We start from the raw sequence: 26,939 nt of genomic DNA on the forward strand, positions 1-26,939 counted from the left end.
CAGCTTTTAAAGTGTTTGAAGCTCTGCCCATTTATTGAGGGTGTTGCTCAGTATTCCCGACCATTGCCAAGAACCTACCTGCAGTGCTGTGAGTTGGACTCTCTGACTGCACTGCTGTGATTGCAATCCTGTTTGCTCAGGCCCAGAATCTGCAGTCAGCGGTGAGGCAAAGGTTGCTGGCCCCGAATAACCTTTTCCGAAGTGCAATTGAAATCAACGCAAGTTAATGGGGAGGCCCCAGCGCGAGCTGTCCAAACACCCAATCAAAAGGCAGAATTCTCACAGCCAGCAAACCAGGAAGTGGGTAAGCTCCTAAAATTCTAACTTTTTAGAAATGTTAGAGAGAGCAAAACAAATATTGGGGCTCTCACACGGGAAAAAGGCAAACTGGAAATAAAGATAAACAAGCTTTTTAAAAAAGGTAAAAAAAACATTTTTACATTTCTTTAAAAAAATTATTTTAATTAAAATGGATAAATTTGACACTGCACAAAATTAAAATTAGTTTTTCAGCCCTTAACCTTTGTTTAGCAGTCAACACACTGTTAAAACCCCCGTTAGACCGAATCCAACAGGGTCAAACTTTTAGTGGGGAATTTAACAGCGATATTCCCGTGGTTTTCGGCAGTTTCCCCGGTTTGAGAGATTTCACCGATTGCCGGCTCTGTGATTAGGTGTGGGGTGGGGGAAAGGGGGATGTGGGGCTGTGTGGGGGAGGGGTGGGTATGGGGGAGGTGTGTGTGGGTGTGGGGAGGGGTGTGGGGGTGGGTGTGGGGAGGGGGTGTGGGGGGGAGGGGTGGGTGTGTGTAGGGGGTGTGGGGGAGGGGCGTGGGGAGGAGTGGGTGTGGGGGGGGGGTGTGTGGGGGGGGGAGGGGTTGGTGTGTGTGGGTGTGGGGGGGGAGGTGTGTGGGTGTGGGTGTGGGGGGGGAGTGGGTGTGGGTGTGGGGGGGGAGTGGGTGTGGGGAGGGAGTAGGTGTGGGTGTGGGGGTGAGGGGTGGGGGGGGTGTGTGTGGGTGTGGGGGAGGGGTGGGGGTGTGTGGTAGTGGGGGGGGTGTGTGGGTGTGGGGGGGAGGGGTGTGTGTGGGTATGGGGGGAGGGGTGTGTGTGGGTGTGGGGGGGGAGGGGTGGGGGTGTGTGGTAGTGGGGGGGGGGTGTGTGTGGGTGTGGGGGGGAGGGGTGTGTGTGGGTGTGGGGGGAGGGGTGTGTGTGGGTGTGGGGGGGGAGGGGTGGGGGGAGGGGTGTGTGTGTGTGGGTGTGGTGTGGGGGGGGAGGGGTGGGGGGGAGGGGTGTGTGTGTGTGTGTGGGTGTGGGGGGAGGGGTGTGTGTGGGTGTGGGGGAAGGGGTGTGTGTGGGTGTGTGTGTGTGTGTGTGTGGGGGAGGGGTGGGGGTGTGTGGTAGTGGGGGGGAGGGGTGTGTGTGTGTGTGTGTGTGTGTGTGTGTGGGGGGGGGGAGGGGTGGGGGGGAGGGGTGTGTGTGGGTGTGGGATGGGGGGGGAGGGGTGTGTGTGGGTGTGGGGGGGAGGGGTGTGTGTGTGTGTGTGGGTGGGTGTGGGGGGGGAGGGGTGTGTGTGGGTGTGGGGGGAGGGGTGTGTGTGGGTGTGGGGGGGAGGGGTGTGTGTGTGTGTGTGTGTGGGTGTGGGGGGAGGGGTGTGTGTGGGTGTGGGGGGAGGGGTGTGTGGGGGGGGAGGGGTGTGTGTGGGTGTGGGATGGGGGGGGGAGGGGTGATGGGGAGGGGTGTGTGTGTGTGTGTATGTGTGTGGGTGTGGAGGGCAGGGGGTGTGGGGCTGTGCGTGGATTTTTTTAACGTGGAGTGACCGTTGCACACCAGCCACCACATGGGGCTTGACAGAGCGAGGTCTTGGTAAAGGGGCAAGGGTTAACCAGGATGACTGGAGACCAGCTCTGCTGCACTGACCCAGTGCGCACATATCGCAGTGTGGGCTGGGTCCGTCCTGCCCCTGGGCCCTCGCCTCTCCTGGGCCCTGAACTCGCGCCTCTCCTGGGCCCCAATCACGTCGCTCCACGATCTCTCGCCGCTCCTGCTGTACCTGCCCACGCTCCAATCAACGACCTGGATTTTGGTGACGTCCAATCCAGTTGTACTCTTCGCATCCGTCGCTCTCCTGTACCAGCTCGCGCTGCAGCTTGAGCTAGTATGCCCCACGCGGCTCCTCTGTATAGTAACCCTTCTGCAGCTGCAGTTTTGACAGTTTCCGTCGGTCTTCGTGTCCAAGGTTTACACAGAATTACATCGAATGTACAGCCCAGAAACAGGCCATTCGGTCCAACGGGTCCGTGTCGGGGTTTATGCTCCACACGAGCCCCCTCCCACCCCTCTCCATCTCACCCCATCAACATATCCTTCTATTCCTTTCCCCCTCATCCCCCTCTTCCCCTTTAATTTAAGGTTCAAGTTGGTTAATAGCAGCTGGTTATATTTTGAACCCAGGCTGGGGTTTTTTTGTAGATCAGAATTAACTATTGAGAATTTATCTGTTCCCTTATCCACCTCATTACTTGCAATATAGGCCCAGAAATTCCTGTTTCTTCGTCCTGCGGACGTTCGACTAAACGTAAGAGAAAGGATGCGCACTTACCTTTTGGTCGAACGCTTGCCAGAGATCCCGGACTCGAGGCCTCCTCTTCTTGCACAACGGAGCGCGTTCACATTGAGACGTCCGCAGGAGTCACGTGGGCCTGGGCACCCAATCACGGGTAAGTATTTTCTCATTCATAGTAATAGGAGTTTTGTAAATCTGAAACGACTGTTACTATGAATGGGAAACACCCCCAAACACACAAACACTACATAAAACATTAAAAAAGCACCTCACATAAATACACTAATAGAAATTAAAGTTGTTAGAAATGTTTTTTTAAAGAAAAAAATTTGCCGATTAAAAAAAAAGTTTTAATTATGGTTAAAAATAAATGTAACATATTGGGCAGGATTTTTAAAAATGTGTTTTTTTACTTTAATTTATTTACATTTTTTTGTTTTTAAACTCTTACGCCTGTAACACTAGGCCTGATAAAGGCCACTTTATCAGGCGCAAGAGTTTTGAGGACATTTGCTGGGCAAGATATGAATAAATCCCGCAATCTTGCCCTTGCAAATGTCCTCGCTCCCGAGATACGGAAGATCTGTCAAGCCAGCAGTGCGTGCTGAAAACTGGCCTTTCTGATGCCAGGAATTTCTCAGCCATTATGTCAGTAAAGATTTATCATTGACACCTCAAGGTTCTGGGTTGGTTGCTCTCTCTGAAACCAGACACCGGTGTATCTGTGGTTAATTCTGCTCAGTGTCACCTCCACATTAGCTGGAAAATTGGCAATCCTCAACCCAAACCAAAGACCAGAACCTTGATCGTAGTCATTATTGGTAAAAATGAAAACGTGGAAAGCCACAATGTTGTTGAATATCCATATTTCAAGTAATACAAAATTCTACAATACAAACTGCATAACAAACCAGTCCTGAAAATAATGTGATCTTTTTCCATTTTCCTTTGAAAATATAAACTGTCATGTATTCTACATGGTTACTGTTGGTACTATCACAAGGTGTGCCACCAGAGGGCACAGCAGTGGGAGACTTGTAGGTTACCTGTACAGGTGTGCCTGGCCTAGTATAAAAGGCAGGCCACCAGGTGTGATCCTCAGTCTGAAGTTAGCAATTAAAGGACTAAGGTCACTAGTCTTCATTGCCTCATTATTAGAGCATCCAAGGACACAACAATTGGCGACGAGATTACAGACTTTCACGTGAAAATGGCTACCCTTGGTACATTGCAGCAGTTCGCCGATGGTGATGATTGGGACACCTTTGTGGAGAGGCTCGATCATTTCTTCACAGCAAATGACCTGGCAGGTGATCCGGCCACACTGGCTGATAAGCGCAGAGCTATCCTGCTGACCAGTTGTGGGCCCACCGTCTATGGCCTCGTCAGGGACTTGCTGGCACCAGCAAAGACAACGACCAAGAGGCACGAGGAGCTCGTAACCCTAATCCATGAGCAACTCAAGCCCAAGGAGAGCATCCTCACAGCCAGACACGGGTTCTAAACCCACCGACGGCCCGAAGGCCAGGAAATCGCACAATACGCCGCAGACCTCAGGAGGCTGGCGGCACCTCAACGAAGTGCTGCGGGAGATTTTTGTCATTGGAATCGGCCATGAGGGCCTTCTTCATAAGCTACTGTTGGTGGATGCCACAGTCACGCTGTAGAAGACCATCTCTGTGAGCCAGGCATTCATGACCTCGACCTGCGGCTCTAGGCAGATGACTCTCCCTCAGGCAGGTACTGTGCACAGAGTGGCGCCTTTTAGAGGCTGGACTGTAGAACGCGAACCCTCTCAGGGGAGAGAGAACAGGCCCCCGAGTCCCTTAACTCAGAGTCCGCCGAGGGGGGCTAATCGAGTAGCTCCATGCTGGTGTTGTGGAGGGAATCACAGGACTCACCAGTGCCATTTTAAAGACTATGTATGCAAAGGCTGCAGCACAAAGGGCCACCTCCAGCGAATGTGAGAGAGAAATCTGACTCACTGTGTCGATGAAGAGTCTGCAGATGGCCATGAATCCAGCGTGGATTATGAAACTATAGGCAGAGAGGCAGCTCAGACCCACGATGAGGTATATAGCATGTTTACCTGCACCACTGAATGTTCCCCATTGAGGATGGAAGTTGAGATAAATGGTGTTCCAGTCTTCATGGAAGTGGACACGGGGGCGAGCCAGTCAGTAATGAATCAAGAAGCCTTTGAGAGGCTATGGGACAATCAAGCTGAATGACCCAAGTTGGTCCCGGTTCAGGCAAAGCTGCCCACGTACACCGATGAACTTATCCCAGTCATTGGTCGTGCGGATGTAAAGGTACTCCATGATGGTGCGGTGCACAAGTTACTCCTGTGGATTGTTGCAGGTGATGGACCAACGCTACTCGGAAGAAGGTGGATGGAGAAGATCCATTGGAAGTGGGAAGACTTCACCTCTCCAGCAATCGACGTCCCGCGTGCTCAGAGGCAAAGCAAGCCCCCACCTGAGGTTGGATCCGGCACCAGAGAGCAGACCAGCACAGCACCCGAGGCACAGACCGCTCAGCACGACTGTGTGGAGATGATCCAGCTGAGAAGACCCAAACCCACCCTCCAGGCTCCAGTGGTAGGACTCCGGAGGAAGAAAATCGGATCCAGAGGCAACCTTCCAGCTTCGGTGGCAAAACCCGGGGAGAAGAGGATCACCGCAATCAACATCGTGGAGGGAGGAAAGATGGTGCTCAAACCACGAGGTGATGCGCTGATGGAACAACTCGTGGCACCAAACGGAGAAGAGGATTGGGGTAAAGAAAGCAAGGCTCTCTTAAAGGAGGCCTGCAACCCACCACACTTAAAGGGACAGTTCCACACTCTCAATCAATGTAATAGCAACTGTGAGTTAGAGACAAAAGGTGTAACTGATGATCAGAGTTGTGTACATGCAATAAGCAAGGAAAAGTCGCGCGATTATGTAAAATGTGTAATTGATGATCAGAATTGTGTACATGCAACCGGCGAGGAAAAGTCACGCGATCGGGATCGGGATCAGAGCTACAAAGTATACACCATAAGTAATGAAAAGTTGTGCGATGTAGGATTTCAACTGCATACAGCCAATGCAGCAGGCAGACATCCATCGGGTGCACACAGGTCCAGCGAGCTACCCAATGCTGTAGCCTACGTCCCTTGGACCAGAGTTATGCACCATGGAGTGTGGCCACAAGCTACCAATACACACGAGCTGCAGAGTAAGTGATCTCAGGAGAGCAACGGCACCGGTATCGATACCCTGCCCCTGATCGGCACCACCTCTCAGGCACCCGATGGAACCACGAGCCTGAAGGAGCAGACTGTGCTATGGCACAGCCCCCAGACCCCATCGCGACCAAGGCCATACCTGGAAATGAAGGGTCACCCACAACAGTCCTCCCAAAGGGGACCGGGACCAGCCAGGATCCCAAACCAAATAACGCCCAGGCTAGCGAGTCAGCAGTTCCCCGTGCACTGCTAGACGACAGCCCCTCAGTGAGCAACAGCAACCCAGGGTGCAAAGAAAGGACAGGGAGGTCACAGGTATCTGTGAACCGGCCCGACGCTAGGAGCAACGGCAAAAGCCCCAAGAGCAGGCAACTGGAGCCAACCGGGTTCCCACTGCCAGCACTGGGCACACGCCACCAGACTACCTAGACACCATCCAGCAGTCCTGGAACTAGTTTGTCCTTACACATCGGTCACCAATCCCCAGTACGCATCGGTAACGTATCTCACCAGTCTAACGTACCGGCCTTACAACCGAACCACAAATGTAAAGCAAACTTGCTTTTCTGAACTTGAATGTATATGAACGCACTGAGCCTCCGGCATAACCTATATGTGGGAGGAGGAGAATGGAGTGGTCAGGGACACACACACACAGCAACCACCAGCACCCTACTGCACCAATCACTCACTCAAGATTGAAACGACCCGCCAAAGGTCAACCACATAGAGCTAAGCCCAGAGCACAGTCAATGCAGAGGTGATTTGCACTAAAGGCTTGGGGGAGAGTGATGTCATGTATCCTACATGGCTACTGTTGGTACTATCACAAGGTGTGCCACCAGAGGGCACAGCAGTGGGAGACTTGTAGGTTACCTGTACAGGTGTGCCTGGCCTAGTGTAAAAGGGCAGGCCACCAGGTGTGATCCTCACTCTGGAGTTAGCAATAAAGGACTAAGGTCACTGCAGTTCAAGTACAACACATTGCCTCGTGGAGTCATTACTGGAGCATCCAAGGACACAACATAAACCTGTACAATCTGTCAAATTGACTGGACAGAAGAGATGATTCAGTGGGGGAGAAATTTCCCTGCGCCCCGATTGGGGGCAGTAACCTGCTCGGGGTGGGCCTTCCTGTGCCCCGATTGGGGTGGGACTTCCTGTGCCCCGATTGGGGTGGGACTTCCTGTGCCCCGATTGGGGTGGGACTTCCTGCGCCACGATTGGGGCGGGACTTCCTGCGCCCACCCCAGCTGCTGAATTGGGTTTACCGCCCCTCAAAGGAAGTGGAGAACAATGTTGCGCGCTCCACTTCCTTTAGGGGTGGGACCAGCGACGCTAACGGGGAGGGCCCGACCTCCGCTGGACCACCAGGGCAGCATGGAACAGGGCTACAGCCCGGCACCCAGGACAGAGTGTTAGGCTGCACGATGGCGGCATGGACCACCCGAAAATGCACGTAAGGTAGCCGACCCGAGAGTCAGCAAAAATCTAAGATGGTGGCATGGGATGCTGACGGCCTCCCCTTTAACCCGCGCCCCACGAGGGATCGTCGCCCAGCTGGCATTGACACCAGCCACGCGGGCCAATATCCCCCGCGGGGCGGAAAGGATCGGTGTGTGGTGCCGCGGGATTACCGTGCATGCCGATGCCATTGTCGCCGGTTACGTGGCTGCCCGGGACGCTACCCATGGAGCAATGTTCCACTCGCATTTCTCCAACACATTAATGGTAATGTTGAAGTTCGGCCCGATTGTAAATGGACTTACAGGACATCGTTTTTCTTAACGTTTAATGAAATGTTTCACTAAAAGCCTTAAGTGATTGCTGAAAAATAACAGGAATATTCTCCTGAGTACAAAGTTATATAAAGAATCCAGCCCCTCATGCCAGGTCCCAGTCAAATATAAAGTGCTCCCAATTTGTACAAGTGACAAAGGCCGGATATATATTTTGTGTGGAGCATATCTCCATATTGATCAACAATCTCCAGCTCCTGTGATGGTGCCTTTAACAAACGCTATTGCAGGAGCTGTGTAGCAGTCAGAATGTTGCGGAGCCCCCTGTACGCCCGAGTTAGTGGGGCAACATTGGCAGGGCTACAATTGGTGCTCGTAACTTTTGACTTTGGAAGGGAAAAATGATTCAAGGTCCCTGCTCCTGATCATTATACAGTGATCACTGCAGACACGCACTTGTGGCCAATGGATAAATAACGGACTTGGCTACAATGGCCCCCACATTTGAACAGGTTGCTAACATTCACTCGCGAGTGGCAAATGCCCACTTGGGTAAGGGCAGGTGCCATGCATGGAATTGTATGCCAGCCAGAATCAATGTCTTCAGCACAGGAAGAGGGACGGCAATTGCCAACTTCCCCCCCAGGCGGCCAAATCCCATCAGCTGTTGTGTTGGGGGCAAAACGGTTTCATTTTCATTATCCCTAACTCCCATAATTCAGAGTAATTGTGTCCCTAAGGCCCTAAACGTTAAGTGACGCAAAGTGCATTTATCCAAATGATTGCCAGATAGATATTGAAATATTGGGATACTACGGTTGCATATGACACTGGGAGTTAAAGTTTGCATAAATTATGATCTAATCTCATGAGAATAAATAACAAAAAAAGGAATTAAATGACCAAAAACTGATTTTGAGATCTTTGTGTGGAAGGACTGTTTGTGCACCGTCCGGGAAGGTTTGGTGGCTTGACCTTCACCCTTCCAATGGCAACGTTCCCAGCTACTGCAAGATCCAGTCTCGATCAGCACGGAAAAGTGGTGCAGAGCACAGCGAGCGAGGAAGTTCAACTTGGTGTAAAGGTTCACATCTGACACTACAAAAATAGCTCTCGCTGCAAAACGGAGAATATGAAGATAGTGAAATCTGTGCAGCCCCTCAGGGAATGAAACTATACTTTGAGTTTTTAGAATATGATCTACCAGCAAGGAGATAGTAATCAGAGCAATCTGGAAATGGACAACAGTCCAAGAGATCGGTCGCAGGAACTCCAGAGAGCCAATCACCTGGATAGGGATAGAGGTATTGCTTTTGCTGTTGATCGAGAGATATTCTGTAGATTTGCTGAGAATGGAAGTCAGAGTCAGAGAGTCATTATGGCACAGAAGGAGGAGGCCATTCAGCCCATTGAGTCCATGCTGGCTCTCTAGAGCAATCCAGTCAGTCCCATTCCCCCGCTCTATCCCCGTGGTCCTGCAAGATTATTTCCCTCAAGTGCCTATCCAATTTCCTTTTGAAATCGTTGATAGTCTTTGCTTCCAGCTCCCTCGTCGGCAGCGAGTTCCAGGTCATTACCGCTCGCTGTGTAAAAATGTTCTTCCTCACATCCCCCTGTGCTTTATGCTTATTATTAATTCATTAAACAGAGGATTTTGTAAATTAGACTGAAAAAGCAAAATATTGAGTTAACGAGTACTTTTTTCAGTAGCGTTAGAACAAAAGTTCAAAAAATTGATTTCTACAATCTCATTAAAATCTGCTGTCAATGGCAGAGTTCGACCTTCGTCGAGCAGTGAAACTATCCTGCAGAACAGTAAAACCTGCCAACTGTTGCACAAAATATAGGAAGACTGATCGACACAATTAGAGTCGCTACATGAACATAGCAACTTCCTGATTCCACTTCACTTGTGGTTTTATGTTACGGAATACAACTCAAACAATATATTCAAGCACATTCTCAGTGGGAACACACACACCTCTGAGTCACAAGGCCCTGTCTGCCCTTTTGGGTGGATGTAAAAGATCCCATGTCATTATTTCAAAGAAAGGCAGGGGAATTATCCCGGAGCTCCGGACAATACTTATGCCTCAATCGATATAACAAAAAAAACAGATTATCTGGTCATTATCACATTGCTGTTTGTGGGAGCTTGCTGTGCGCAAATTGGCTGCCGCGTTTCCTGCATTACAACTGACTACACTTCAAAAATTACTTCATTGGCTGTAAAATGCTTTGGGACGTCCAGAGGCCATGAAAGACACTATATAAATGCAAGTCTTTTTTTCTTTCAACCCTATATACATCTTGCACCTATCTGAACAAGACTAATACAATGTAGTATGAAGTCCTGATTAATACACTTTCAAATAGTTAAACTAATTAGTTTTATATTCAAATCAGAATGCAGCATAACACCAAATCCTCCAACACCCTCCTGATCCCAGCTCCTGGCCATTTTCTGCAGGGATAATATGGTGACTGTGATGGGAATTGCTGCACTGAGTGGCTGCAGTCCCGAGTAGACAGATGGCTGACTGCTCTACACACAGCAACGCCCATTAGCTTCTGGTCGAGACCACAAATTGTGGTGACTATAGATGGGTTTTAATCTTAGGTTGTTAACTTGCAAAACATTGTGAGTGTGTGACCCTGCTTTATAAAGGTGAGTTTGGAGCAGCTCTCGCTGTAGACCTTAATTAGGAGATTATAGTAAATTGGGTAATTATCCAATGAAAGTTGGCTGACTGTCTCCAGCTTATTTTTATTGTTGTTCAGTAATTGATTTGGGAGCTGCCCTCTCAGTAACCCCTGGATCAATAGTTTGCCTTCCTCTGTCAAGTGGTTCCTGTTATATATGCAGACTATAGATATACTCTCTGTGTAGTCACTATATAGTTACATAAGATGGAGGCTTGTTACCTGATGTACTATCAATAAGGTTTACACTGTGTATATACTATGCTGGCACCAGTAGAGGGTGCAACTGGTGGAGACCGGGGTTTCCTGCCCTGGTGGCAGGGGCTGTATAAAAGGCTGCCCACCATGCTTGTGCCTCACTCTGGAGTTACAAATAAAGGACCAAGGTCACTACAGTTTGAGTACAACACATTGCCTCATGGAGTCTTTCATAAGTACATTACAGACATAACAGTTCCCATTTGCCTTTTAAGTTAACTTATGATACCAATAAATGGTAGGACACTGAGAAGTGTAGAGGTACAGAGAGACCTTGGAGTGCATGTCCACAGATCCCTGAAGGTAGCAGGCCAGGTAGATAAGGTGGTTAAGAAGGCATATGGAATACTTGCCTTTATTAGCCGAGGTATAGAATACAAGAGCAGTGAGGTTATGCTTGAATTGTATAAAACACTGGTTAGGTCACAGCTGGAGTACTGCGTGCAGTTCTGATCACCACATTACAGGAAAGATGTCATTGTACTGGGGAGGGACAGAGGAGATTTACGAGGATGTTGCCTAGACTGGAGAATTTTAGCTATGAGGATAGATTGGATAGGCTGGGGTTGTTTTCATTGGAACAGAGTGGGCTGAGAGGAGACCTTATTGAGATGTATAAAATTATGAGGGGCCTGGATAGAGTGGATAGGAAGGACCTATTCCCCTTAGCAAAGAGGTCAATAACCAGGGGACAAAGATTTAAAGTAATTGGTAGGAGATTTAAAAGGGATTTGAGGGGAAATATTTTCACCCAGAGGGTGGTGGGGGTCTGGAACTCACTGCCTGAAAGGGAAGTAGAGGCAGAAACCCTCACCACATTTAAAAAGTACCTGGATGTGTACTTGAAGTGCCGTAACCTACAGGGCTACGGACCTAGAGCTGGAAAGTGGGATTAGGCTGGATAGCTCTTGGTCGGCCGGCGCGGACACGATGGGCTGAAATGGCCTTCCGTGCGGTAAATTTCTATGATTGCCTCAAAAGAAAGTTTTGCTTTTTCTTTTGGGCTGGTGTTGGGCCTTCTCTTCAACCTCGAACCGGAATTAATTCTCGGTGTGACTTGCTGTAGCCGGTTTTGTAGATTTCCAGTTCTTTTAACGAGGTTTTGCATCTCCCGAAGCCCACACGCAGCACAGTCACTTATGCCCGGTTATGCTGCATTTCAAAGTTCCGATCGATAACCTGAGGTTATTAGAATCTAGCACAGAAACGTAGGGTAAGGCACAGAATCTGAATTAGTGTTTCAAACCGCCATTGCTCGATGGAACTGGCAACACTACAGCCCCGGCTGTTAACACTGTCAGGTTTGATGTTCCGTAGAAAGATGAGGGACTCAGGTTTGTTCTCGTGTGGTTTCATTAAAATCAAAAGCCCCGTGTATCCCAAATGCACTAACGGGCAAGGTCATTTTATTGAGTAGTTGTACTTCTAGATACCAAACTTTGTGCTGAAGTTGGAGGCATGTGGAGTCGGGGACCAGAGAGCAGAACGGATTGACAGATGGGGACAAAACCGAGTGAAGGCGTTGAGGGAATTTTCTCAGACTGGCGAGAAGTGGTGTCCCACTGGGATCTGTGTTGGGACCACTGTTGTTCCTCGTATATGTCGATGATTTGGACTCAGAAATTGAAGGTACAATTTCAAAATTTGCAGATGATATTGAATTGGGGGGGTATCGCTAATGATGTGGAGGACAGGCACCAAAATACAGGCGAACATAATCAGAGTGGACAGATAAATGGAAAATGGAATTCAATATCGCAAAGTGTGAAGTGGTTCATTTTGGTCAGAGGGATAAGGAGATGACTCATTCCTTGGCAGGTTAAAATAAGTAAATGGGGTAGAGGAGCAGAGGGCTCTGGGAATACAGCTGTATAAATCGCTTAAAGTGGCATCATAAGTTGATAAGGCCACAAAGATTTCAAGCACAGCACTAGGATTCATTTCTATTGGAATCGAATCCAAAGTGGGGATGATAATTTCATATAGAAGCCTGGTTAGACCACATTTAGAGTCCTGGGTACAGTTCTGCTCTCTACTACACAAAGGATATTGAAGCATCGTTTCTGCACTCTCGGGAAAGATTGAGCTGGGCAAGAGGAGATCGGATGGAGGGATTGGATAGGGTGGGTTTGGAGAAACTGTTTCCACGATGAGTGAGTCCTGAATAAGAGGGGATAAATATATAACGGCCACTAGCAGATCAAATACAGAATGTAGGAGTAATTTCTTTACACAGCAAGTGGTGAGAATGTGGAACTTGCTGTCACATGGAGTAGTTGAAGCAGATCGAATTGGTGCATTTCAGGGAATAGAGGGTTATAGGGGCAGGTGTGAGGAGGTAATTGGAATGGGAGGAAGCTTGTATGGAGTATAAATGTCAGCATAGACCAAATTGGGCAAATGTCATGATTCTGTGCTGTGTCATTCTATGTATTTAATCTTTATACTGAAGTGTAATTATTTTAAAAGCCCCTTCTATTCTGAAGCCATTGACTCATTCAGGGTTGTGGTTATACAGGTGTTGGCCATCCAATGGTTCTTTTCCCCAATGCCAAATCATCTTCTGAGTCTAGCTCATAAAGCCTAGATTTGTGGATCAGCATTATTTTAATCCCAGTGCTGAACATGTTAAAGTGACACTGCTCAGGGAAGACTGTCTGTCAGCTATTTGATCACCGGGATTATAATTAGGCCCAATTCTGTACTTGCCGAACATTCACGTATGAACAATTCCTTCCCAGATGGGAACCTTGGCTAACTCATCCCCTCCTTTGCCTGAAGACACTCAGGTGGATCAAACTTGAAACCTTCCTGCTCTGTCTGGCTCCATTCCATACTGTGCTGTACATTAACCAACTGAGCTATTAGTAAAAAATAAAGACTTGCATTTATATAGCGCCTCTCTCAACCTTGGGACATCCCAAAGTGCTTTACAGACAATGAAGTACTTTTGAAGTGTAGTCATTGCTGTAATATAACACGCAAAAGCTGCTAATAAACTGTGCTCAAATTTGATATGGTTGCAGACATGACCATGAGCTTTTCCGTTTTTGTCCAGACCTGCAAAGGCTAATCAGTTACTGAAATCACAACCTCTAATAAATTTCAATATGGAAACCCTTCAACAGGTGATTGCGTATTATGTTGGCCACTGGGTCAATGGACAGGTAGTGACGGCTTCGAGGAGGGCAACTGGGTGACCTCACCAGGTCGACGATTGGAATGTGAGCAGGAACTTCGGCGGGGCCCAGGTATAGCAGAGGTGCGGCGAGAGATTGGGGCGGAGGTGCAGCGAGAGATCGTGGTGGAGGTGCGGCGAGAGATCGGGGCAGAGGAGCAGAGAGAGATCGGGGCCCAGGAGAGGCGTGAATTCAGGGCCCAGAAGAGGCGAGGGCCCAGGGGCAGCACGGCCCAGCCCACACTGCGATATGTGTGAGCGCACTAGGCCTGTGTAATAGAGCTGGTCTCCAGTCGTCCTGGTTAACCCTTGCCACTGGACCAAGACCTCGCTCGGTCAAGCCCGTGTGGTGGCTGGTGTGCAACGGTCACCCCACGTTAAAAAAATCCACACACAGGCATCTTCCACCCTTCAGGATATAGTTCGGGATCTGGAATATTAGGTCCTTCACTGAAACACCTGTGAACTCGTCCCTTTTTAGTGTGGAAGCAAGTCATCCTCGATACGTGGGACTGCCTAAGAAGATGAAAGGCAGGTCGTCAGGGCTAGGCTCTGTGGCTCCGTGGTAAGAATGAGCTCATCTGTTTCCATGGCAGCAATAACTACAGTGGAGTTTGTAAAGTTACTGCATCTCATTTTGCAAATGTACTTAAAAAGCCTGAGGATACTTTGATCATTGTTATTTGTTCAGTGGAGAAAATCGAGGTCAGCTTGTACTGTGGAGAGATTGACGAAGTGTGAATGTGAATCTAAAGCCTGCACATTGAGGGTTTCATAAGATGCTGGGTGATCCAAGGTAAGGGACAGCAAAGTAATAGAGGCTTTGAGATAGATGACATAAGAAATAGGAGCTGGAGTAGGCCATTCGGCCCCTCGAGACTGCTCCGCCGAGCCCTCCATTGAGGGGAAGATCTGTAGTCTGAAAATGAGTGTGTTCGGTGGGTTGTAAACGTGCGATTGTGAAGTGCTGCAGTTAGCAGTCTAGTTTATTTACAAACCTAATCGTATTCACAGAATCAGAGAAATTTACAACATAGAAGGAGGCCATTCGGCCCATCGTGTCCGTGCCGGCCGACCAAGAGCTACCCAGTCTAATCCCACTTTCTTGGTCCGTAGCCCTGCAGGTTACGGCACTTTGAATACACATCCAAGTACATTTTAAATGCAGTGAGGGTTTCTGCCTCTACCACCCTTTCAGGCCGTGAGTTCCAGACCCCCACCACCCTCTGGGTGAAAGCATTTCTCCTCAAATCCCCTCTAATCCTCCTTGTGTATTGTGCACTGCTCAAACTGAGTGTTGGGAAATAGGACATCTTCCATTTTGATCATCATTATCATCATTATCTCGGCAGTCCCTCGGAATCGAGGAAGACTTGCTTCCACTCTAAAAGTGAGTTCTCAGGTGGCTGAACAGTCCAATGCGGGAATTATAGTCTCTGTCACAGATGGGACAGACAGTGGTTGAAGGAAAGGGTGGGTGGGGAGTCTGGTTTGCCGCACGCTCCTTCCGCTGCCTGCGTTTGATTTCTGCATGCTCTCGGAGACGAGACTCGAGGTGCTCAGCGCCCTCCTGGATGCTCTTCTTCCACTTTGGGTGTTCGTGGGCCAGGGACTCCCAGGTGTCACTGGGGATGTTGCACTTTGTCAAGGAGGCTTTGAGGGTGTCCTTGAAGCATTTCCTCTGCCCACCTGGGGCTCGCTTGCCGCGTCGAGACTCCGTGAAGAGCACTTGTTTTGGGAGTCTCGTGTCAGGCATGCGGACGATGTGGCCCGCCCAACGGAGCTGATCGAGCGTGGTCAGTGCTTCGATGCTGGGGATGTTGGCCTGAGCGAGAACACTGACGTTGTTGTGTCTATCCTGCCAATGGATTTGCAGGATCTTGCAGAGGCAGCGTTGGTGGTACTTCTCTAGTGCTTTGAGATGTCTACTGTACATAGTCCATGTCTCTGAGCCATACAGGAGGGCGGGTATCACTACTGCTCTGTAGACCATGAGCTTGGTGCTGGATTTGAGATCCTGGTCTTCAAACACTCAGGCGACCGAAGGCTGCGCTGGCATACTGGAGGAGGTGTTGGACTTCGTTGTCAATGTCGGCTCTTGCTGACAGTAGGCTTCAGAGGTATGGAAAATGGTCCACATTGTCCAAGGCAGCGCCATGGATTTTGATAATCGGGGGTCAGTGCTGTGTGGCGGGGTCAGGTTGGTAGAGGACCTTCACCTTACGAATATTTAGCATAAGGCCCCTGCTTTTGTACGCCTCGGTGAAGGTTTTGATGATGGCTTGCAGTTCGGCCTCTGAGTGTGCGCAGACGCAAGTGTTGTCCGCATACTGTAGTTCGATGACGGAGGATGGGACGACCTTGGATCTAGCCTGGAGGCGGCGGAGGTTGAACAGATTTCTGTTTGTTCTATAATTTAGCTTCAGTTGGTGCAGGCTCGAAGGGCCGAATGGCCTACTCCTGCACCTGTTTTCTATGTTTCTATGTTTCACTCCAGCGGGGAGCTTGCTGAGGGTGAGATGAAGCATTTCAGCAAGGAAGATCGAAAAGAGCATTGGTGCGACGACGCAGCCCTGCTTGACCCTGGTCCAGATGTGGATTGGGTCTGTGGTGGATCCGTTGGTCAGGATTACAGCCTGCATGTCATCATGGAGCAGGCGGAGGATGGTGACAAACTTTTGAGGGCAGCTGAATCTGAGGAGGACGCTCCATAGTCCCTGACGGTTGACAGTGTCAAAGGCCTTTGTGAAGTCAAAGAAGGCCATGTACAAGGGTTGGTGCTGTTCCCTGCATTTCTCTTGTAGTTGTTGCGTGGTGAAGATCATGTCCATTGTGCCGCTTAGTGGGCAGAATCTGCATTGCGATTCTGGGAGGAGGAACAGGGAGAAGACGGTTGAGGAGGATTCTTGCGACAAATTTCCCAGTGGCCAACAGCAGGGAGATTCCTCTGTAGTTGCTGCAGTCGGACTTGTCCTCTTTTTTGAAGATGGTCATGATTACGGCATCTCTGAGACCTCCCGGCATGCGCTCCTCTTTCCAGATAAGAGAGATGAGGTCATGCATACGTGCCAATAGTGCCTCTCCACCATACTTTAGTGCCTCAGCGGGAATTCCATCTGCTCCTGATGCCTTGTTGTTCTTGAGCTGACGGATGGCTTTTCTACCTGGTGCAGGGCTGGGGTTGTGCTGAGATGGTGGCGGGTAGCATGCTGCGGGATGGAGTCGAGGACACGCTTGTTAAAGGCAGAGTCTCGATTAAGGAGATCTTCAAAATGCTCCTTCCAGTGGGCCCTTACTGCCTCTCTGTCTTTGATGAGTGTCTCCCTGTTCTTGGCCAGCAGTGGGGTGGGGCCTTGGATGTTTGAACCGTAGGTGGCCATGACTGCGGTGAAGAATCCTCGCATGTCATGGTTGTCGGCCAGCTGCTGGATCTCCTGTGCTTTCTCCACCCACCATCTGTTTTTAGGTCGCAGGTTTTTTGTTGGACCTCAGCCTTCAGCCGTCTGTAGAGATGTTTTCTTGCTCTCGAGTTGGGTTATTGATTTAAGTTCAGAAATGCCCTGCGTTTGCGGCTAATTAGCTCCTGGATCTCCTGGTCATTCTCATCAAACCAGTCTTGGTGTTTCCTGGTCAAGTGACCGAGCATCTCTTCGCAGGCGCTGGTTATTCCTGGGATGGCAGGACTGTCATATGAGGAGAGATTGGGTCGACTAGGCCTGTATTCACTAGATCACTAGAGTTTAGAAGAATGAGAGGGCATCTCATTGAAAAGTATAAAATTCTGACTGGGTTGGACAGACTAGATGTGGGGGGGATGTTTCCCCGGGCTGGGAAGTCTAGAACAAGGCGTCACAGTCTCAGGATAAGAGGTAGGAAATTTAGGACCGAAATGAGGAGAAATGTTTTCACTCAGAGGGTGGTGAACCTGTGGAATTCTCTACCACAGAAGGTTGTGGAGGCCAAGTCACTGAATATATTTAAGAAGGAGATAGATTTCTAGAAACAAAAGGCATCAAGGGGTATGGGGAAAAAGCGGGAATGAGTGTAATATCTCCAAGTTTGCGGATGACACTAAACTGGGTGGCGGTGTGAGCTGTGAGGAGGATGCTAAGAGGCTGCAGGGTGACTTGGACAGGTTAGGTGAGTGGGCAAATGCATGGCAGATTCAGTATAATGTGGATAAATGTGAGGGGGAAAAAACACGAAGGCAGAATATTATCTGAATGGCGGCAGATTAGGAAAAGGGGAGGTGCAACGAGACCTGGGTGTCATGGTTCATCAGTCACTGAAAGTGGGCATGCAGGTACAACAGGCGGTGAAGAAGGCAAATGGTATGTTGGCCTTCATAGCTAGGGGATTTGAATATAGGAGCAGGGGGGTCTTACTGCAGTTGTACAGGGCCTTAGTGAGGCCTCACCTGGAATATTGTGTTCAGTTTTGGTCTCCTAATCTGAGGAAGGATGTTCTTGCTATTGAGGGAGTGCAGCGAAGGTTCACCAGACTGATTCCAGGGATGGCTGGACTGTCATATGAGGAGAGACTGGATCAACTGGGCCTTTATTCACTGGAGTTTAGAAGGATGAGAGGGGATCTCATAGAAACGTATAAGATTCTGATGGGACTGGATAGGTTAGATGCGGGAAGAATTTCCCAATGTTGGGGAAGTCCAGAACCAGGGGACATAGTCTTAGGATAAGGGGTAGGCCATTTAGGACCGAGATGAGGAGAAACTTCTTCACTCAGAGAGTTGTTAACCTGTGGAATTCCCTGCCGCAGAGAGTTGTTGAGGCCAGTTCATTGGATATATTTAAGAGGGAGTTAGATATGACCCTTACGGCTAAAGGGATCAAGGGGTATGGAGAAAAGGCAGGAAAGGGGTACTGAGGGAATGATCATCCATGATCTTATTGAATGGCGGTGCAGGCTTGAAGGGCCGAATGACCTACTCCTGCTCCTATTTTCTATGTTTCTATGTTATGGAGGCCTTGAGGGCAGACCAGGAACTGTGGGCACTCTGCTTCTCTGAGTCATCGAGGGTCGCCAGGTTAGCAGTGAGGCGCTGGCTGAATAGGGCTCTCCTGTGCCTCATTTCCTGCGGCATTGTTCGTGTTGCCATCGCTATTTCGGGGCTATATTGATGTTAATGACGGAGCGGATTAGGCGGTGGTCCAGTATTAGATGGGTATTACACCTATAAACAGTAGGCGTGAGGGAACCAGCAAAGCCCTTAATTACATATTGTCGTTTGTTGGGAGCCTTTGATAAAACCTTTAAGTAGAGCTGCATTTTGTTCAGTCAAGATCAAAGATCTTTTACGAAAGCTTGGTTTAAGCTTTGAGAGATTTGCCAACTTGAAATGGTCGCATCAGATTACTTTGCAAGTTTCTAATTTACAATAAAGGAAGATGACCTTGAACTAAGGAAACTTAAAAGCTTACCTGAACAATGAGAAACTGAACGATTGAACTCTTCAGCGATTATGTGTAGGGAGTGCTGTGTGAAAATGCAGTTTAAAAATACGGCGGCTACATTTGCTGTGCGTTTGTCCAGGGTCACTCTCAGAAATGGTAAGGCACAGAGTGAGGGGAGACAGGGCTGTGCCACAGCTCCCAGGCAGTCCGCTCCGGATTTCATGGTATCACGGACAGTTGCCAAATGGACGTGAGGCAGTTCCTCACAGGAGGAGTAAACGCATTCGGCAGGACATCAGATAGAGTGGCCGGAATCCGAGAGGCAGGACAACTTCACAAGGCTGTTTTTTTTTTAAACATTGGGAGTCCTGGCTTGATGAATAGAGACATAGAGTACAAAAGCAAGGTCTTATGTTAAACTGTTCAAAATCACTGATTAGGCCTTAGATGGATTATAATGTCCAATTCTGGGGCCACACTATAGGAAGGATGTCAAGGCCTTGGAGAGGGTGTGGAGGAGATTTACTCGACTGGTCCCAGGGATGAGGGACTTCAGTAATGTGGAGAGACTGGAGAAACTGGGATTGTTCTTCTGAGAGCTGAGAAGGTTAAGGGAAGATTTAATAAAGAGATTCAAAATTATGAAGGGTTTTGATAAAATGGAGAAACTGTGTTCACTGGATGAAGGATCAGAGGGGCCGCTTTGCTTTATTTGCTCTTGGGATGTGGGAACACGAGCAAGGCGGTAATTATTGTCCATCCCTCATTACCCCGGGGCGGAATTAAAAGATTAAAAGTCAATCACGCAGCGTGGGACTGGTGTTACGTGTAAGTCAGACCCAGGTAAGAGCAGCAGGTCCATCCCTGAAGGACATAGGTGAACTCGTTCCATTTGTGCAACAATTGGAATCTTTTCATGGTCATTATCTGCTTTTATTGAATTCAATTTCCCAATTGGCTATGAGGGATTTGAACTCTCGATCTCTTTGTTCTTAGTCCATTGCCATAACCACGAGGCGACTGTACTCAGGGTCTTGGGCAGGATGAGCACATAGTGAGCTGACCCACTGCTAGCTCTGCCCAACAATGTTACTTTCTGCTCCGGACTCGATTCCTTGCAATGATAGAACTTTCCCAGTTTGGCCCCTTGTTTGATCGACTCGGAACATTAATTGTTTCTATTGATCGCTGACAATTATTTTCTGCCGGAATAAATGTTGAAAATTCTACACCTTCAGACTTAATGAGCATAGACTCACCAGGCAACAAGAAATAGTCTATCAGAAGCGACATGACTTTATTACAAAGTCTCCTGGAACGATTAAAATGTCCTGGCTCGCTCCACAATGTGACAGTGATGGATGAGCCAGTCACACTGCGGGTTTTCTGGGTGAGCGCTGGGTTTGGCTTCGCAGTGGCCCAAGGACGCAACGTGACTCTACCCGAACCGGCCTCAGTCTGGGTTTGAGCACGGCCGATCTCTCAGCACCTCACACTCTGCAATACAATCAGCGCACAATGAAGTCAGAATGGTTGTAACATTATGAGGGGCCCAGATAGTGGATAGGAAGGACCTGTTTCCCTTAGCAGAGGGGTCAATAACCAGGGTGCATTGATTTAAAGTAGTTGGTAGGGGGTTAGGAGAAGATTTGAGGAGAAATGTTTTCACCCAGAGGGTGGTGGGAGTCTGGAACTCACTGCCTGAAAGGGTGGTAGAGGCAGAAACCCTCACCACATTTAAAAAGTACTTGGATGTGCACCTGAAGTGCCGTAACCTACAGGGCTACGGACCGAGAGCTGGAAAGTGGGATTAGGCTGGGTAGCTCTTTGTCGGCTGGCACGGACACGATGGGCCGAATGGCCTCCTTCCGAGCAGTAAATTTCTTTGATTCTATGATTAAGATGAAAACTTCAGCAGTTCTCGGCCAGTCCATCGGGCAGCCTTCCCCTGTTTCGTGTAGTTGGACTTTCACCAACCCAACAGGCCTCTGAAGATTAGCAAGCAGTGTTTGAATGTGTGTCTGTACGCGGCTGGCATCCGCAGCCCAACTCTCTGTGCTGCTGGCTCACATGTTACTGATGGTAAACTCGTACAACAACAACTTGCATTTATATAGCACCTTTAATGTAGTAAAACGTGCCAAGGTGCCTCACAGGACGATTATCAAAACACCGAGCCGCATAAGGAGATATTATGAGAGGTCGGTAGGTTTTAAGGAGCGCCTTAAAGGAGGGTAGAGAGATGGAGAGGTTTAGGGAGGGAGTTCCAGAGCTTGGGGCCCAGGCAACAGAAGGCACGGCCACCAATGATTATAATCAGGGATGCTCAAGAGGGCAGAGTTAGAGCAGTGCAGAGATCTCGGGGGTTGTGGGGCTGGAGGAGATTACAGAGATAGGGAGGGGCGAGACCCTGGAGAGATTTGAAAACAAGGATGAGCAGTTTAAAATCGAGGAACACCTGCAATATGAAGACCGTGAAGGTGACTTCCTTCTCCCCCGGCTCCCATCCCACCAAGTGTTTAAAATCATCTGCGTGGATTAATTGATGAATACACATTTTGAGAGGTTTACAATAACTTGCTCAATGGTTGCGCGATATTAAAGGAGGTAGTGACATTAATCCCTGCTCCGGCCCATTTTACTGATGAAAGTCTTTAATCACCGAGCTGCTCAGGGGACAGAACGGTGGTGTTTTTGCTCATTCTAAATTAATTTGTATCCTGACTTTGTCATTATTTAATTTACTTAATTGAATCTAGCTTCATCGAATTCCCAATCACGGTACGTTAGCAACATCGTTCTACTGCAACCTGAGTTCTCATTTAAACCTAACACCAGGATGGGTCACCATAAACCCCTCAAATTGTAATTTGGTAAAGCCAGATAAACAATATTGCAACATAAAATATTCTCACAACAACTTGGCTCTCGTGCATTTGGATAAGCGGCAACATTGAGAATAAAACTGAAAACTGGTTGCTGCACAATACTTGGTTCGAATTCACTTGAATGGGCAGTGATTGGACCCAAGTATATAATTGGTCAATGCACACAGCACTTGGCTTTGATCAAGGAGCCTGACAAGGGGAATGTTCAGTCAACCTGCATCTCCCAGTCTCAGGATGTGAAGAGCAGAGAGGTGTCCTTGGAGATGGAGCACGCGGTGTCCACCGGTACGCTCGCGGCCTTCCGCGAGAGGTGAGCGCCGGAGGGACTGGAGTGCATCATCACCCCCGGCAACCAAATTTTAATTTGATTTTATGTTTTAAAGTTTAATTTGTTTTAAATGCTGGGTTTAGTGTCCCCCAAAAGATAGGGGGCACTTGTAAATTATGGTTTTAGAGCCCAAAAAAAAAAACACAAAAAAACCCTACAAAAATACAATAAAAAAAACACAAAAAAAAGGGTCTTGTGAAATGTTTGAAGTGTCCCCCAGATTGGGGGGCACTTGATTTAATGTTGATTTTGTTTTCTCAAAAAGAGTTGTGAAGAGCAAAGAGACGGTTGAGTTCATTGTAATAATGGATTACGTGGAATTTCAGAATACACAGTAATGGTGAGCAGTGAGGCAGTAGACACATGTGACCATGTGAAGCTCAGAAACGCCCCTGCAGAAATCCGCCACATTAAGATGTAATTATTCACCCGTTCCAAGCGATTTAACTTCTGCCAAATTAAATCCCAAAGTTCTAAAGGCACCAGATTTGTGTGTTCATATCTTATTACTTGATTAGAAATGATTACATGGCAATTAAAAGTTCTGCGTCTAATTCCTTTCTGTTTCTTCTATTTTCAGAATTGACAAGCCTTTTCTTCGCTTGCGAAGTACACAGTAAGTAATTGATTTTATCGAGCTTGTACAGAGGGTGACTTGTTGCTGAATTGCTGGTTTTGCTGCTATTTTCATCTTATAGTGAGAAGGATAAATATTTCAAAGTTGCTGTGACTTGCGATGGAGTCAGTAGAATGGGAAATGCGTTCAACAATACGATTGCCTCTCAGTTTTTTGAGGACTGACAGATTAAAATTCCGGTCAAGATCTGACTATGTTAACCTGCTATATGTAATTGATATTAACCACGGAAATATGGCCCAGTTAAGGAACACCAGTTTCATAAGTTCTTTGATACTGAAACTTCAACCATCATCATCATCATAGGCAGTCCCTCGGAATCGAGGAAGACTTGCTTCCACTCCTGAAATGAGTTCTCTGGTGGCTGAACAGTCCAATACGAGAGCCACAGACTCTGTCACAGGTGGGACAGATATTCGTTGAGGGAAGGGGAGGGTGGGACTGGTTTGCCGCAAGCTCCTTCCGCTGCCTGCGCCTGACCTCTTCACGCTCGCGGCGTCGAGATTCGAAGAGCTGAAAGCCCTCCATGATGGACTTTCTCCACCTCGGGCGGTTTTCGGCCAGGGACTCCCAGGTGTCAGTGGTGATGTCGCACTTTACCAGGGAGGCTTTGAGGGTGTCCTTGTAATGTTTCTGCTGCCCACCTTTGGCTCATTTGCCGTGAAGAAGCTCCGCATAGAGCAATTGCTTAGGGAGTCTCGTGTTTGACAGGCGAACTATGTGGCCTGCCCAGCAAAGTTGATCGAGTGTGGTCAGTGCTTCAATGCTGGGGATGTTGGCCTGGACGAGGACACTGATGTTGGTGCACCTGTCCTCCCAGGGGATTTGTAGAATCTTGTGGAGACATCGTTGGTGATATATCTCCAGCGACTTGAGGTGTCTTCTCTACATCGTCTATGCCTCTGATCCATACAGGAGGGATGTTAAGTTTTGTTAGTGAGGACACAGCTCCTACAAATTGTTTTAAAATATGGTTGATATCTAGAGTTTAGTAAAGATAGTGTGTGTGATGCAACAGTTTTAGAGGGCTTCTTGGTATGTTCACAGGAAGGTGAATGCGAACCTAAAGGGATGCATCAATTAATTAACTTATTCCATAATCAACAGGTTATCTTTACTGTCTTGCTTTAGTGAGCCCCAAATGACAAGGAGTTGATTCTGGTGAATCTTCTGCCCGTGGGAGAGTGGAGAGACAAGCAGGCAATGTTAAGGAGATTGGTCTTATTCTCTTTAGAAAAGAGGTGTTGAGGTGATTGAATTCATTTTTTCAAGTTTGTGATGGAGGTTGACAAAATTGAATGAAGCAAAGGGTTCAAATAGCAGGGGCACAAGTTTAAAAATTGGGAATCGGCATTCAGAATGAAGTTGTGGAGAGTTATCATACACTACAGATAGTGGAGCTGAGGAATAAGGGTGCATTTAAACTGCAGCTTTAGAGCTTCTGTGAAGCCAAGGTCACTTTGCAGCGACAGTAAAGTTGCAACAACTCTGGAGTCGAGGCCAAGCTCACTCCTGACCAATGGTGCGAGGCACACATCTTGGCTTTCACATCTCATGGGATGTCTCTCCTGTGCACACAGTCAACTTGGTTTACAAAGTGCATAAGGCCACTGTAAAAAGCTAGCTGGAGTTGATTACAATGTTTAGAAAGTGCAGATGCTCCTATCTACACTTCAAACATTTAGACTTTGACCTGTGGAACGTCCTGAGCATGAGATGCAGTATGACTGAAATACTCGCTGCTCCAGCTCATTCCATCTCTCTCCTCCTCCATTCCATCTCTCTCTCCTCCATGGAGTTCCTGAAATGCTGCAAGGTTTGGGAGAGGGTTAGAAATGTGATATATTCGAGATAAATGTTGGAGACTGCAAAGTACATTGGGTCCGAGCCTTGCTGGGTTTGACAGACTCGATGTGGAACAACATACACTTTGTACAAAACACTGATACGGACATGGCCTTTGTTGGTGATCCTATGTTTACCACACCACAACAGTTGACACCAGTTATTGTACGGATGCACACCATGGACATAAAAGCAGTGTCGCCCATTTACATATCGGCTGTGCCAATCTAACATGTCTGGCAAATAATCCTTCTTCAGCTGTGCAGACATGTTACCAAATGTGCAATATAGGTGACATAATCTGGGCAAGTTGTATGTCTCTTGTAACAAGGATTTGTAACTGAGACATATGAGTCGGAGATCTGAGGGTTTGTGCACAAATCTTTGAAAGTGTCAGGACAGGTTAACAAAGTGTACAGGCTCCTGGACTTTATAGATTAAGGCACAGAGTACAAAAGCGTGGAAGTTATGCTAAACCTGTATAAAACACTGGTTCAGCTCCAGCTGGAGTATTGTGTCCAATTCTGGGCACCACATTTTAGGAAGGATGTGAAGGCTTTGGGGAGGGTGCAGAGAGATTTACCAGAATGGTTCCAGGATTACAGTTACATGGAGAGACTGGAGAAGCTGGGGTTCCCCTTGGAGCAGAGAAGGTAAGAGGAGATTTGATGGAGGTGTTTAAAATCATGACAGGTTTAGAGAGAGTAACTAAGGAGAAACTGTTTCCATTGGCTGACGGGTCGGTAACCAGAGGGCACCGAGTTAAGGTGATTGGCAGAAGGACCTGAGGCGACATGAGGAAAATCTTGTTGATGCAGCGAGTGGTTAGGATCTGCAAGCGTGGCCTGAGAGGGTGGAGGCAGATTCAATAGTCGCCTTCCAAAGGGAATTGCATAAATACTCGAAGGAGAAAAAATTGCCGGGATATGGGGAAGCGAGCGGAGGAGGGGGACTGATAGGATTGCTCTTCGAAAGGGCCGGCACAGACTCGATGGGCCGAATGGTCTCTCTGTGCTGTACTGTTCTATAAGTTCTGGTCCAAGTGAATTGTTAACTTCTTAGGTTGTCAATTATTCTGGTTTCAGCCCTTCATTCTCAGCAGTAGATAAGCTGGAACTATGGCTGGAGGGGTAACGGAAATTCTGAATGCCTAAACCAAGTTATTCGTAATGTATTGGGCTGTTCGGTCTCAGTATGTGGCTTTCCTCTTGTACGGATTTTCACTCCATTACAAACTGAAATGTTTCATAGACTAGCACTAGCACAAGGCTGTCCATATCAAACATTTGCTGGAAAGGCTAGGAGCATAATGTAACAAGGCAAGATCACGGTTACAGCATTGGGAGCCTCATGGAAGGACCTCGTAGACCATTGCTCATGAATCCAGGTTACCAGCTTCAAATGTCCCAATATCATAGACGGAAATGTTCATGTTGTAATTTATTAAACTGTTCTTTCAGGACCCTGTCATCATCCCATTTCTGAGTTCCTGCTTGATTTTCCCATGGATTCACTCTGCCCTTTGGGCATTCAGTGACCTGCCCACCATGGCATCAATTATTGTCTCTCCTTCCCAGAAAATATCCTGCCACATCTGTTCCCTAAATGTAATCTTTCTAACCTCCTCCCCTTTCCTTTGGTTATTTATACCTCCCTCCCACTCTCTGGCTCTTCCTACACTTCCCCAGCGAGCTCAGTGGTGGCCTCCAGAACAAGCCCCTCTCCGTCCAGGATCTCAGCACGGATTGGGTCAATAGACATTCGAAACCTGGTTCAGAATAGTGGCTCCCTCCCCTCACTGAAACCACACCACCTGGTCACACGTTCCATCACACCTGCCCGTAGTCCCTCAGCCATCGCCATATGTTATCAATACTGTTGTGACCTTTTCATGTCTGGCAGTTCACACACAATCATAGAAATATATGGCACAGAAATGTCATCGTGTCCGTGCCTGCCAACAAAAAGCTATCCAGCCTAATCCCACTGTCCAGCTGTTGGTCCGTAGCCCTGTAGGTTACGGCACTTCAGGTGCAGATGAAAATGTTTAGAATCCATATTGATGAAGAAAATGATTGTGTAATTATTGGAGAACCCCAGATTTTGGCCTTGTGATTAACTGTGGTGCGGGCCAATTAACAATCACCAGTTGGTGAGTCC

The 26,939-nt window shown here is 48.1% G+C and overlaps 1 protein-coding gene across 5 annotated transcripts in view; it reads left to right on the plus strand.

Moving 5' to 3' along the window:
* The window catches only part of rap1gapa (RAP1 GTPase activating protein a), a 662,183-nt gene that overhangs the window by 222,064 nt on the left and 413,180 nt on the right, over positions 1 to 26,939 (plus strand). For 4 of the 5 annotated variants that reach the window (XM_070860652.1, XM_070860653.1, XM_070860655.1 and 1 more), the window contains one exon: positions 22,878 to 22,913. The gene's annotated coding sequence lies outside the window, so the exon portion shown is untranslated. Of the gene's footprint in view, positions 1 to 22,741; positions 22,788 to 22,877; positions 22,914 to 26,939 lie in introns of those variants that run through there. The other variant, XM_070860656.1, reaches the window with a different exon arrangement.

This window comes from Pristiophorus japonicus, chromosome 18 (assembly GCF_044704955.1).
Source record: "Pristiophorus japonicus isolate sPriJap1 chromosome 18, sPriJap1.hap1, whole genome shotgun sequence".
NCBI classification, from domain to species: domain Eukaryota; kingdom Metazoa; phylum Chordata; class Chondrichthyes; family Pristiophoridae; genus Pristiophorus; species Pristiophorus japonicus.